Source organism: Oryctolagus cuniculus, chromosome 3 (genome assembly GCF_964237555.1).
Source record: "Oryctolagus cuniculus chromosome 3, mOryCun1.1, whole genome shotgun sequence".
NCBI lineage: Eukaryota > Metazoa > Chordata > Mammalia > Lagomorpha > Leporidae > Oryctolagus > Oryctolagus cuniculus.
Genome location: NC_091434.1, coordinates 33,715,392 through 33,728,783, shown reverse-complemented (window position 1 = coordinate 33,728,783; position 13,392 = coordinate 33,715,392). Strand labels below are relative to the sequence as shown.

Here is a 13,392-nt window from a genome sequence, read left to right as displayed (position 1 = left end):
TTACTGTGCTTTGCAGATATTGCATTAAAAAAAAAAAACTGAAAAGGCAATCCTCTATTGAACAAGTCTATTGGCACCACTTTGTCCAATACTTCAAAGAATTGTTAGCAATTTTAACAATAAAATATTTCTTTTTTTAAAGGAATTCTTTTTTTATTTTGACAGGTAGATTTATAGACAGAGAGTGACAGAGAGAAAGGTCTTCCTTCCGTTGGCTCACTCCCCAAATGGCTGCTATGGCTGGAGCGCTGCGCCGATCCAAAGCCAGGAGCCAGGTGCCTCTTTCTGGTCTCCCATGCGGGTGCAGGGCCCAAGCACTTGGGCCATCCTCCACTGCATTCCTGGGCCACAGCAGAGAGCTGGACTGGAAGAGGAGCAACCAGGACTAGAACCTGGCACCCATATGGGATGTCGGTGCCACAGGCAGAGGATTAGCCAAGAGAGCAACGGTGCCGGCCCCAACAATAAAATATTTCTTAAAAACTTATTGGAGAGGCTAAGAAAGGGAGAGTAAGAAAGAGAAAGCAACAGTTAGAGATCCCATCTGCATTTATTCTCCAAATGCCCACAGTGGATGGTGCTGTGCTGGGGGTGAAGCAGGGAGACAGAAACTCAATCCAAGTCTCCTAGGAGAGTTGCAGAGATCCAAGTACTTGAGCCATCACCACTGCCTCCCAGGGTCTGTACTGGAAGGAAGCTGGAGGTAGAAATCAGAAGTGGAGACTGAACCTAGGTACTCAGATATGGAATGCAGGCATTTTAACCACTGAAGCTAAACATCTGCTCCGATATGTTTTCATTTGTATTTATTGATTTGAGGAGGGGGGTGAGAGAGAGAGAGCAAGAGAGAGAGAGAGAATGAATCTCTCATCCATGGTTCACTCCCCAAATGCCCAAAATGGCCAGGACTGGGCCAATCAAAGCCAGGAGCCAGGAACCAGCCTAGGTCTCCCACATTGAATGGCAGAGATTCAAGTACTTGAAGCATCACCTGCTGCCTCCCAGGGTCTGCAACATCAAGAAGCTGGAATCAGGAACAGAGTCAGGACTTGAACCAAGGCAGGCCCTCCCAGATGGGATAAAGTCATCCCAACCAGCATCATAACTGATAGAGGAAACACCCACTTCTCCAATAAACTATTTTGTAATTAAGGAATATATGGGATTTTTAGACATAATGCTATCACACACTTAATAGACTATAGTGTAAATACAACTTTCATATGCACTAATAAACCAAATAATTCCTATGACTCGCTTTACTGCAATGGTCTGAAACTGAACCCATGACATCTCTAAGCTTGCACACACATATACATATGCATATATGTACATATAGTTTTTTGAGCAGTAATGGGAGGATGTGAAGGCTCAGAGGTGGACTGAAGGGATGTCTGAGGAAGTCTGTTGGACAGTCACCAGAAATCAAGATGGAAAATAGGTGGACATCAGGTTTTTAAACTCAGGTTTAAGGGAAACATTGCCATTTATTAAACAAGCAAAGTCAAGTAATCTTGGCTGGCAGTAACTTTCCATTGAGATGTCAGATTTCTCAGTTTGGAAGAGCATGATAACAATGTCAGGCTGAGGCTTTTACACTTGTCAGAGAGAGGGAAATAGCTACTGTATTTGCCAAACTATAGATGCTGCTGCAGGGCAGATAAATAATTCTGACGGCAATAAAGACTTTTAATAAAGATCTCCATGGTCTTAAAATCTGTGAATAGGCACTCTAATAACTACCAAGCTGCACTGTGGACACATTATGTCCACTCAAGTCTATGAGAAACATGTCAAAAATATTTAGTGTGGGGCAAAGTTTAGAGAACCATCTAAGAAGCCAGTGGTTTGGTTTCCTGAGTAGGTCAAGGAGCATATTTCCTGCAGGGATTCAGCTATAGTGAGGACCCAAGTGATCACATTCGTGAGTTATCTTTTTCCATATACTCAAATGCCTACTTGTCTGGTTCTGGAGCAGGGAAGTATTTATTGAATTAAACAAATTGGCTTCAGATTTAATAGAGGTTAAAGCTGAAACACTTTTCTGAATGAATAAATTTTACTGTAAGAACACTGGTACGAAATGTAGTAGCAAATAGTTTATAAAATCCAGATGATTTGGGGGAAAGACATCTGGTAGAAATGTGTATATTAAACGTTTAAATGTGGCTTTAGATGAGAAGTGGCTATATAGAAAAATATTTTGTTCACCTACCTTGGCAAAACACAAAAATTCCTTCTGGTAGGAAATTTGGTGAACAGAGAGAGAAGTTTAATTTAATGAGATACATTGAAGTTGATGGCTGTATGGACCATTACAAAACATGTACCTAACATAATCTAAAGGAATTTGAGGTTCTAACCTGCTGTAAACAGAACAGAAGGACTGGATACTGCTGACCTTTGTCTATGTGGATTATCTGTGCTGATTTCCCCCTATACCTTGTAAAAAGAATTCAGGAGATGAAATATCTCCTGTTAAAGCCATAAGGATCCTTGAGGGAATGTGTGCTTTGTCTTTGATTGGATAACAGGAATGAATAAAAACAATCTACCAAGGGGCAGATGTTGTGGCAGAGTGAGTTAAAATACCACTTGGGATAACCACATTCTGTATCAAAATGCCTCCATTTCTGATGCAGCTTCCTGCTCATGTGCCTGGGAGGCAGCAGATGATAGCTCAAGTATTTGGATTCCCACCACTCACGTGAGAGACCCAGATGGACCTCCTGGCTCTTGGCTTCAGCCTGTTCTAGGCTTGGCTGTTACGAGCATTTGGAAAGTAAACCAGTGGATAGAAGATATCTCTTTCTCTCTTTCAAATAAGTTAATAAATCTTTTAAAAGTAAGTATAAAAAATAAAAGAAAGAATACATCAATATGAGAAACTGCCTAGCAAAAGCCAGAAGCCCATGACCAAGCAAACATGATCAGCATGCTATTTTCCAAGGGCTGTCTTCTTGGAGAAGAAAGATCTCTTTTTTTTTTTTTTTTAATTTATTTGCCAGGTAGACTTATAGACAATGAGAGAGAGAGACAGAAAGGTTTTCCTTCCATTGGTTCACTCTCCAAATGGCCACTACAGCCGGCACTGTGCCGATCCGAAGCCAGGAGCCAGGGGCCTCCTCCTGGTCTCCCATGAGGGTGCAGGGCCCAAGCACTTGGGCCATCCTCCACTGCCCTCCCAGGCCACAGCAGAGAGCTGGACTGGAAGAGGAGCAGCCGGGACTAGAACCCAGTGCCCATATGGGATGCCTGTGCTGCAGGTGGAGGATTAACCAAGTGAGCCACAGTGCCAGCCCTGGAGAAGAAAGATCTTTTGAAAAGCATTTATGTATGTGTATGCATAATGGAAGGGCATTTGGGACAGTGCTTAGTGATTTTCACTATCAGACACAAACCATATACCACACCCAGAGGGTCCTCAAGATGTTTGACACCAGTGAAATATTTTGTTGTTCTTTGGATGAATAATTGACACCAGTGAATATTTTGCTGTCCTTTAGATGAACAATCTCCATTCCAAATACACTGAGGTACAGCAACAGTTTTTAAAGATACTGTGTATATTTATCCCAAAGGAGCAGAGGGGGTTTAAGTTGAAACTGAAAAGTGGGCAGCGATATAGACAGCTCCAGGTGGTTGGCAGGTGGTGGAACAACTGAGTGTCAGAGTGTACCCTCTCCTGCCAAGCCCTAGCATACTGTTTCCTTTAAAACCATCTTGCCTATCTGTTGTTTATTGCTTAATGCCAGGCCGTAGTGCAAATGACAGCCTTCTTTGATTTATTAGGAAGAATGAAAGTATTTTGGTTTGGCTGGAAAGAGACAATATAACTGATGATAAAGGCCTTTGAACGTCTTGCTTAAAGATTTGGACTTTGTTCCATTGCTGGTTGGGAGCAAATAAAAATGTTTGCAACAGGGAGTGACATGATGAAATCTTTGTTTTTGTGAAGTTCATCTGGCAGTAGTTTGCGAAATGAATTCAAAACGAATTTGAATTTAAGTAAGGCTATCAGTTCAGAGACTGTTGACACAGTTGAAATAAAAAATGGAAAGGCCTCAGACAGGAAGAGTTAGAAAGGAAATGAAGGAGATATATTTGAGACACATTCATGTAGGAAATGAATAGAATCTTTCAGGAAGATTTACTGAACTGAGTATAACTTTCACAGTAACATTTCTATGGAGTTGGCGTTGAGTATCTACCTCAGAGAGAAAAGTAAGCTGATTTTAAGCATACAAATGTTTTGTTCAGTTGGAAAGGCAGTGAGGTTTGAAAAGAGAAATTTTCTCCCTTAAAAAAAATACTAAATACGCATTTAGCCTGGCATACAAAATCTGTGTCTCCTAAAGTGGGATACCTGGGTTCCACATTCAGCTCTAGCTTGATTCCAGCTTCAAGTATTGGGGTCCCTGCACCCCTGAGGGAGACCCAGAAGTTGTTCCTGACTTCTGGCTTTGGCTTAACCCAGCTCTAGCTGTTGTGCCCCTTTGGGGAGTGAACTAGCAGATGGAAGATTCTCTCATTCATTCTCTCTCTCTCTCTCTCTCTCTCTCTCTCTCTCTGACTTTTCCTAACTTATAAGGTTGCTGTGATGAGCATATGAGGAAATCTTCAAAAGGTCATTAGCTCTGTGCCTGGCACATAAAGCATACTCAGTAATTATATGTATTGACTATTATTAGTTTAGGACTAAAAGAGGTGAAGAATAAAGGGGAAAGTAAAGAGAGCAGGATTTCTTTGCTTTTTAATTAAAAAACTATTTATTTTCATCTAATTTGAAAGACAAAGATGGAGGGAAAGAGAAACTGTCGAGAAAGATCTTCCACTCACTGGTTTATTCCTCAAATAGCCACAATGGCTACAGCTAGGTCTGAAGCCCAGAACTCAACCTGCATCTCCCACATGGGTAGTAGAAACCCCAGTGTTTGAGCCATCATTTGCTGCCTCCCAGGGTATGCATTAGCAGGAAGCCAGAATTGGAAATGGAGCCAGGACTTGAAAGCAGGCATTCTAATATGGGATGTGACCATCCCAAGCAGTGTTTTTACTTTTTAAAGACATATTTATTTATTTGAAAGGCAGAGAAACAGAGAGGGAGAGACAGAGATCTTCCATCCTCAAATGCCTGCAATGTGTGGACTGAAGCCAGGAGCCAGGAACTCCATCCAGGTCTCCCACATGGGTGGCAAGGACCCAAGTACTTGGGCCACCTTCCATTGCCTTTCAGGTTCATTTGCAGGAAGCCAGGTGGGAAGTAGAATAGCTGGAACTCAAACTGGTACTACAATAGCGGGCATTAATTGTTGCAAATGGAGGCTTAACCCATTGTACGATAATTCTGGTCCCTCAAGCAATTTTTTAACTCCTGAGCCAAACACCTGCCCAGGTTGGGATTTCATTGAGTTACTTCAAGAGAAGGGTGGGAGGGACAGACATTTGGTATAACAGTTAAGACACTACTCACTAGTTAAGAGACTCACATCCCATACCAGACTGCCTGGGGTCAAGTCCAAGCTCCACTTTTGATTCCAGCTCCTTGCTAGTGTGCACCCTAAGAGGTAGCAGGTGGTGTCTCAAATAGTTGTGCTCCTGCCACCTAAGTGCGAGAACTGAATTGAGTTCCCAGCTCATGCTTCAGACTAGATAAATCCCGGATATTTTGGGCATTTAATGAGTGACCAACAGATGGTAGATCACCCTCTGTATATCTCCCTCTTACTTCAAAATAAAAAAATGAATATTAAAAAGAGGTAGACTATTTTAAGTAGTGATTTAAAAATATGCTGTTTTGTGAGCTTCATATTTTTAAAAATGTTGGATCTGCATGCTTACTGATAAATGCCTGCTGAGCTGGAGACCTCTGTGCCTGACCCTTAAATGCCACGTTTATCCCCATATCTTGCTAACAGTGGTGAGAAAATTGAATACTGGATAATACTATATTTGTTTTACTTCTCATCTTTGATTAAAGGTTGTAGTCTAGGTCTTTATCTCACTTCTCCTTCAATCTTACCAAGAGTCTGGGAAAGAATCACCCTATCAACAATGTAAAGTTTCACAATCTTGGTCACAGTAGAGAAAAATCACCAACTCCGTATTTTTCTTAAAAAGGGATTTTTATACATACAAGTAACTTTTTATAAGGAAGAATGTGGGCACTGAATTTGAAAACCTCAATGGCACAGGACTTTTGCAACTTTATTTACTTTTTAAAAGATTTATTTACTTATCTATTTGAAAAGCAGAATAACAGAGCTAGAAAAAGTCTGCCATCTGCAGATGCTGATTCATCCCCCAAATGCCCACCAACAGTAAGGACTGGGGCAGGCCCAAGCCAGGAGCCAGGAACTCCATCTGGGTTTCTCATGTGGGTGGCAGGGATCCAAGCACCTGGGCTATCATCTGCTGCCTCCAAGGCACGTTAGCAGGAAGCTAGATCAGAAGCATGGAGTAGCTGGGACTAGAACTAGGCACTCCAGCACAGAATGTGGAGTCCCAAGCAGCGCCCTAACCTGCTGCTCTACAACACCTGCCTTTATTTTTGTAGGCCATGTATTGGACAACTACTAGAGATCTGTATTGTAAAACTTCTGTCGCAGGTGTGTTCATCCCTTCAAACAAGCAAAACTAAATCTTAAATATCTTTTTAGTGCCTTCAGGGCAAAGTATGTCTAAAGAACTGATTTTGGAAGCAAGAATCACAGCTGAGTAGCTAACAGATTCTAAAACTTCTCACAAATAGATACTATCCACCTTTCAAAAAATTAAAAACTACTAAACACCACTGTCTGTTTTGTGTGGCTCGAGAATCTTAACTGTGATCCGAAATCTCCGGAGCCCAAGATATGCTTCAGAAAAGCCCACACAGTGGAATTTTGTGCTGCAACATCTCTGCTTTCTATTTCCTCATGACTTGGCAGTAAAGATGTTTTGGTTCTGAATCACACATTGTCAATGACATTTATAGCAGCCCAGGGGGAATGCCCAGTTTAGGGTAGAAAATACGTTTGCATTCACTATATCCTTATTTTAATTTACATCAACATAGCTTCTCTGAAAGAAACAGAATGTTATTCTCCCAAAGAAGATAACATAGTAGTCAGAGAATTTGCAGAATACATTGAGGTTGCACCTCTTTACAAAACAATACTGCTCACCATCCAGAGGGGTAATCAGTGAATTTAGTGACAGGGATAAAAAGGAAACTTGTTTTGTTAGCAACAGTAATGTTGCTTCAACACAGCAATAAGAAAGTGGGGAAAGGAGAAAGGATAATAGATCTAGAACTTCCTCTCAATCATACAAGAGTAGGCTTGAAAATACTTTTGCTTTTTGGAGTTGCTGAGGTTGGTGAAGGCTACAAGATGGTGAGGCACAAACTTGCTCTAAAAGCTATCGACCAGCTAGCTTTTGGGGAGATCATACCTCGAAACCACAAGGTCACTGCTAACTCCCTGAAGTCCTGGAATGAGACCCTCAGCTCCGAGTTGGTAGCTCTCCCTGATAATCCGTTATCTGTTGATTGGGCATCCTACAAGGCCAACGTGGCCAAGGCTGGCTTGGTGGATGACTTTGAGAAGAGGCTGAATGCTCTGAAGGTTCCTGTGCCTGAGGATAAATGCACCGTCCCAGTGGATGCTGAGGAAAAAGATGTGAGAAGCTGTGTTGAGTTCATGTCTCTCTCTAAGCCCAGGATTGAGGAATATGAGAAACAGCTGGATAAGATGAAGACCATAACTACCTTTGATTTAATGACCATTGAGGACTTGAATGAAGTCTTCTCAGAAACCAAATCAGACAAAAAGAAGTATTCCAGTATTGGCCTGAGCAGCCGATTGAGAATTTATAAAACTGAGGAAGGGAGGAAGCCCTGGCCCTTATATTGCAAATGCTGGACATCAAAAATGAAATATACACAGTTAAAAATATTGGTATTTTCTTCCTCCTAGGAGGAGAGAGGGGAGAGTCTGGGATAAAATATAGAAGTGAAAGATAAAGCACAAGTCAAGAGACTTGCTCATTGATCACAAGTAAACAATTTGTGTGTCAGATTCATTATGAAGATGGTTTAGAGACATCCATCATAAACATCTTTAATTATTTTATGGCAAAGAACACAAAGCTAGCAACTGTAGCATCCCATTTGTCATGATCCATCTGCATTAGGAGTATGTTGAGTTCTGCAAAACAGACTTTGAAAGACTGCTGCTGAAAAACTGAAAGAGTGCACAAGCAAGGACTCAGGAGAATGAGGGAAGCAACTGAAATTACATCTTGTTGGAATGGCTGAAGAAACCATGAGAAAGGAAGACATAAGGCTTTTGATAGCTGTCTTCGGACACTTGAAGATGAGAACAAGGTAATACATTTATTCTCCATGGATTTGATCTTGGAACTGAGGCAAAAAACTTTGGCACAATAGTCAGGAAAATTTTGGCTTAGGAGAAGCAAGAGCTTACATGTATTCAAAATTCAGAGTTAAAAGCCTACCAAACAACAAACTAGACATGGAGAATGCATTGTATTGGGTGAGGACTAAGGAGATTGGACCTATGGGAATACTGTAGGAGGTACTGATGGATGCACTAAGGATGCTTTTAATATCATCCTGTAAGGGCAAGATTCTATTATGATGGATACCAGGTTTTTGAGCCCATGTTCTCTATTTACAGATTAGGAAATGAAAGATTAGGAAAAACAAAGAATTTATAAAAATCATTCAGCTGGTACGCTGATATGATTAAAATTTTTATCCCAACAGGAAATGCATATGGTCTTAATCATTAAGCAACTGGGGTATAGGAGACCTTCCTCAAGAGTGCTTAAGCTGGGGCCAGTGCTGTGGCACAGTGGGTTAATGCCCTCTGATCCAGCTCTCTGCTATGGCCTGGGAAAGCAGTAGAAGATGGCCCAAGTCCTTGGGCCCCTGCACCTGCATGGGAGACCAGGAGGAAGCTCCTGGCTCCTGGCTTTGGATGCAGCTCTGGCCACTGCGGCCAAATGGGGAGTGAACCATTGGATGGAAGACCTCTCTCTCTTTCTGCCTCTCCCTCTCTCTCTGTGTAACTCTGACTTTCAAATAAATAAATAAATCTTAGGAAAAAAAAAAAAAAGAGTGCTTAAGCCAGCAGAGTTTCTGACAATGATGTTGAGTTTAGAGGATGTCTACTTTCCTTTTCTAGAGTTCTATCCATGGTTGTGTGAAAAAACAAAACAAAACAAAAAATCAACCACTCTTCTATGTAAATGAAGATGGCTAAGAAGGAAGAAGTTCAGAGTGGTAAGAGAAAGAGAAAGCCATTTAGACTCTTCCTCATTGCTCCCCATTTCCCACCTCCACTTCTAGGCCCAGTGGAATTGGTCTGTAAGAACGGTTTTTAACTTGGCCTTCCTGTCATAACTATGTTAGTACTGTGTCAGAGGCCCATATTTGCCTGAGATCTATTCTATTCCTGGGGCTAGTTTTGATTTCTGCTGCTAAAGTCTCTGAAAGATGACTTCTGAAGACCCAGATTGCCTGAAACCTGAACCAACTCCCATCCAGCCTATGATAGCTGGATTCTGAGGGATATATGAAGAGAGGATACATAGGTAATGAATACCCCATACTGCTCCATAGCAGGTTAAGTCCCAATGCTCTTTTGTTCTCTCTTGTTGATCTGGACCATGCAGCAGCTTTACCCACTACACCACGGCACCAGTCCCTGAAGTCACTTTCAAATAGTAGTATATGTCCAAGTCCTCGCTAACATTTCAGGCATAGGACATGAACGTGAGAAGAAAATTAAAAGGGGCTGGCCCTGTGGCACAGTGGGTTAATCTGCCTGCAGTGCCAGCATCCCATATGGTCACCAGTTCTAGTCCCAGCTGCACCTCTTCCAATCCAGCTCTCGGCTGTGACCTGGGAAAGCAGTGGAGGATGGCCCAAGTCCTTGGGCCCGTGTACCCGCATGGGACACCAGGAAGAAGCACCTGGCTCCTGGCTTCGGATTGGTACAGCTCCGGCTATTGCGGCCATTTGGGGAGTGAACCAATGGAGGGACAATCTTTCTCTGTCTCTCCCTCTGTCTGTAACTCTACCGCTCAAATAAATAAATAAATTTAAAAAAAAATTAAAAAGTGGACAATAATTTTTTACCCAGTTTCTTGCTCTAAACAAAGCCTCCTGGGGTTCTGAAGACTCTGTTTTGTCCTCTGCCTAGCAGAGCCCTTGAAGGGAACCATGTTTGTTATAGGAAGAGTGTCCTCTACAGGTTAGTGAGACCTGCAGTCACATCTCTTAAGTCTTCCCCCTAAGTTCTCTTCAGCCTCAATTTTTTTCTTAAAACAAATGGGAGCTAGTTTATCTCAATACATCACAATGGACAAAGGTTTGTGATCTATTTCTGAATATCTAGACATCACCCTACACATTCAAGGATTTACTTATAATTACCCCAGGTAAGAGAATATTTTCCATAGTGCTTTCCCTTCTTGATTTATTCCAAAACTCAGATGTTATGATGTAGGGCTGAGATGGGTGAGATAAGTGAGGTTGCATTGTGCAAGTGAATGGTAGGACCCTGTTTTCATTTTTAAATTTGATGAATGGGATAGGTATATGTCTTACCAGTTAAGTTGCCACTTGGGATGCACGCATTCCATATCAGAGTACCTTGGTTCAATTCCCAACTCTGTTCTGGATTCTGGTTTCCTGTTAACGCACATGTAACCTAGGAGGCAGCAGGTGATGGCTCAGGTAATTTGGTCCCCGTCACCCATGTGTGAGACCCATTTTGAGTTTCTGGTACCTAGGTTTGGCCTAGCCTAGTCCCGGGCATTTGGGGAGTGAAATAAGGAATGGGATATCTCTTGTCTGTCTGTCTCTCTGCCTTTCAAATAGTAAAATAATAAAACAAAATATTAACATTTTGTTTATTATGATTTTTTGGTCTTACTTTTGGTTACTGAGGGTTATGGTGCTCTGTTTAGATTTTGCCTCGATGGCCTTACTCTAGTTCCAACCTGCCATGTCACTTGACTGCATTTATGCCCACAATTATTAAGTAGCCCAGTATTTTGAAAGAAAAGAGGAGGCCGGCACTGCGGCTCAATAGGCTAATCCTTCACCTAGTGGTGCCGGCACACCGGGTTCTAATCCCGGTCGGGGCGCCGGATTCTGTCCCGGTTGCCCCCCTTCCAGGCCAGCTCTCTGCTGTGGCCCGGGAAGGCAGTGGAGGATGGCCCAAGTGCTTGGGCCCTGCACCCCATGGGAGACCAGGAGAAGCACCTGGCTCCTGCCTTCGGATCAGCACGGTCTCTCTCTTCGGATCAGCGCGGTCTCTCTCTCACTGTCCACTGCCTGTCAAAAAAAAAAAAAAAAAAAAAAAGAAAGAAAGAAAAGAGGAACGCAGGTTAGATGTTCTAAGTCTTAGTTCTAAACATTGCTGGATCTGTGACTTTGGACAAGTCACCCTGTCAGTAGGGTCCCAGTGGAAAATACAGGTGGCTTCTAGTTCTACATGATTCTGCTTCTCAGAAGGTCAAAGATGGCAGGACAATGTATTCTCTCTCTTCTATTACTCTCTATGCTTCTGAAATTCAGTGCTTTGCCCAGAGCAGACATTTAAAACAGAACTCCAGGTGGCTCACTTGGCTAACCCTCTGCCTGCGGTGCCAGCACCCCGGGTTCTAGACCCGATTGGTGTGCTGGATTCTGTCCCAGTTGCTCCTCTTCCAGGCCAGCTCTCTGCTGTGGCCCGGGAAGGATGGCCCAATTGCTTGGGCCCTGCACCTGCCTGGGAGACCAGGAGGAAGCACCTGGCTCCTGGCTTCAGATCAGCCATTTCGGGGATGAACCAACGGAAAAAAGGAAGACCTTTCTCTCTGTCTCTCTCTTACTGTCTAACTCTGCCTGTCAAAAAAAAAAAAAAAAAAAAAAAGTTTTTGTTGCACATTAGATAAAAGATAGGGACCAAGGTCCACCTGAAACAAAAAGCCTACATAAATTAAAAGCATACTGCAAATGAAACAAAATCTCTCCAAGCAAGAGTATCATCCCACTCCTATCACTCCTATTCCTCCCACAGAAAAGAATGAATCTGAAATTATTGGTTTTTCTGGTCCTTTAAGTACAGCAAAGTCTTGTTGACTTTTTTTTTTCCCCAGGAAATATTCTGTTCAAATATTTCAGGTTTTGAGCAAAGCAGACTTGTGTAATCACCCAGCCTCAGGGATTTCTTTCCATCTAACGATACAAGTACCACCCCAATGAGTCACATTTCATAAAATGTAACATCTGTGAGAGAAGGTTATAAACATCAGCAATGCCCAAAACAGCCGGAGAACTTTACAAGAAATAGAATTTCCACTTCCCAACCCGTTCTTCACATGTAAGTTTGTGGAACTGGAAAGAAAGGAAAGCATTTGTGCTTACAGCCCTAACTCCTTTCTCTTTTCTTCTCACTTTTCTTTGAGAAAGACAGGTGAGGGTGCGGGGGAGGGAAGAGAATAAAAGATCGTGGTTCAATGGTAAACAACATATAATATTTCAAGAGCTCTTTTCTTTACCTTGACTTTATTTCATGCTATGGCATCTTTTCCATTTACCTATCTTCTGAGCAGGGTTAGCAATAAGAGGGCAAGAATCATTTCTGAGACCTTAATCTGCAAATTCTTTCTGGGAGTAAACAGTATATAGCAATAACTGTACTGTAAATAATTTTAACATCGTTCTTACATATTTGATATTAATCACCATGTCTTGGATAGAAAGGTCTAAGTTGTTAAGGAAAATGCAAGTGACCCTCTATATGACCACTATACTGGTTCTTAGAAAGGACGTATGAATGCACACATCCTCACCATCTCAGTGAAGATACCTCGAAAGTCAAGTGTGTCTCCAGGAACCAGGCTTCAGAAAGTAGTTGGAAATGATCTTGACACCTCTACAAGCAACACAATAGCCATTCACTGAAATATAACACAAGCAGTTTACCTCCTGAGGAGAAACGTGGAAGAAACTCAGGATACAAGAAAATTTCTTTTTAAAGATTCTACTTTCAGACTAATTTCCTATATCCTTTCTTCGCCAAAGATTTTTATCTAAGAGCACAAAATCAGACAAATCATTTTAAACCCAAAGCTTGATTCCCTGAAACCGAGTGTGGTAACCCCTGTAATTACTTATTCAAAGCAAGAAAGTTTGGTGACCTTAGGTGAATCTTTAAAACCACTGAAGAGTAGTCATATTAACAGCACCTACCTATAGGTATCTTGAGGTGAAGACACTTTCATTTGCTTGCATTCAAGAAACAAAGTTTTGAAGGTTCCAAAAAAAAAAAAATAAGAATGGCTATTGAATTATTTCTATATAAATCCAATTCCATCATACTAACCTGGAAA

General features: G+C 41.9%; 1 protein-coding gene and 1 pseudogene across 33 annotated transcripts in view; one reads left to right on the top strand and one right to left on the bottom strand.

Annotated features, from left to right (window-relative positions):
* Positions 1 to 13,392, bottom strand: part of CMKLR2 (chemerin chemokine-like receptor 2) — a 53,910-nt gene that overhangs the window by 9,345 nt on the left and 31,173 nt on the right. For 3 of the 33 annotated variants that reach the window (XM_051849240.2, XM_070070327.1, XM_070070330.1), the window contains one exon: positions 13,253 to 13,287. The exons of 12 other annotated variants lie outside the window; for them this stretch is intronic. The gene's annotated coding sequence lies outside the window, so the exon portion shown is untranslated. Of the gene's footprint in view, positions 1 to 7,434; positions 7,571 to 10,618; positions 10,722 to 11,278; positions 11,351 to 12,852; positions 12,961 to 13,252; positions 13,373 to 13,392 lie in introns of those variants that run through there. 18 more of the 33 variants (XM_017343059.3, XM_070070315.1, XM_070070333.1 and 15 more) reach the window with 15 other exon arrangements.
* LOC100345161 (ATP synthase subunit d, mitochondrial pseudogene) lies at positions 7,115 to 7,858 on the top strand (annotated as a pseudogene).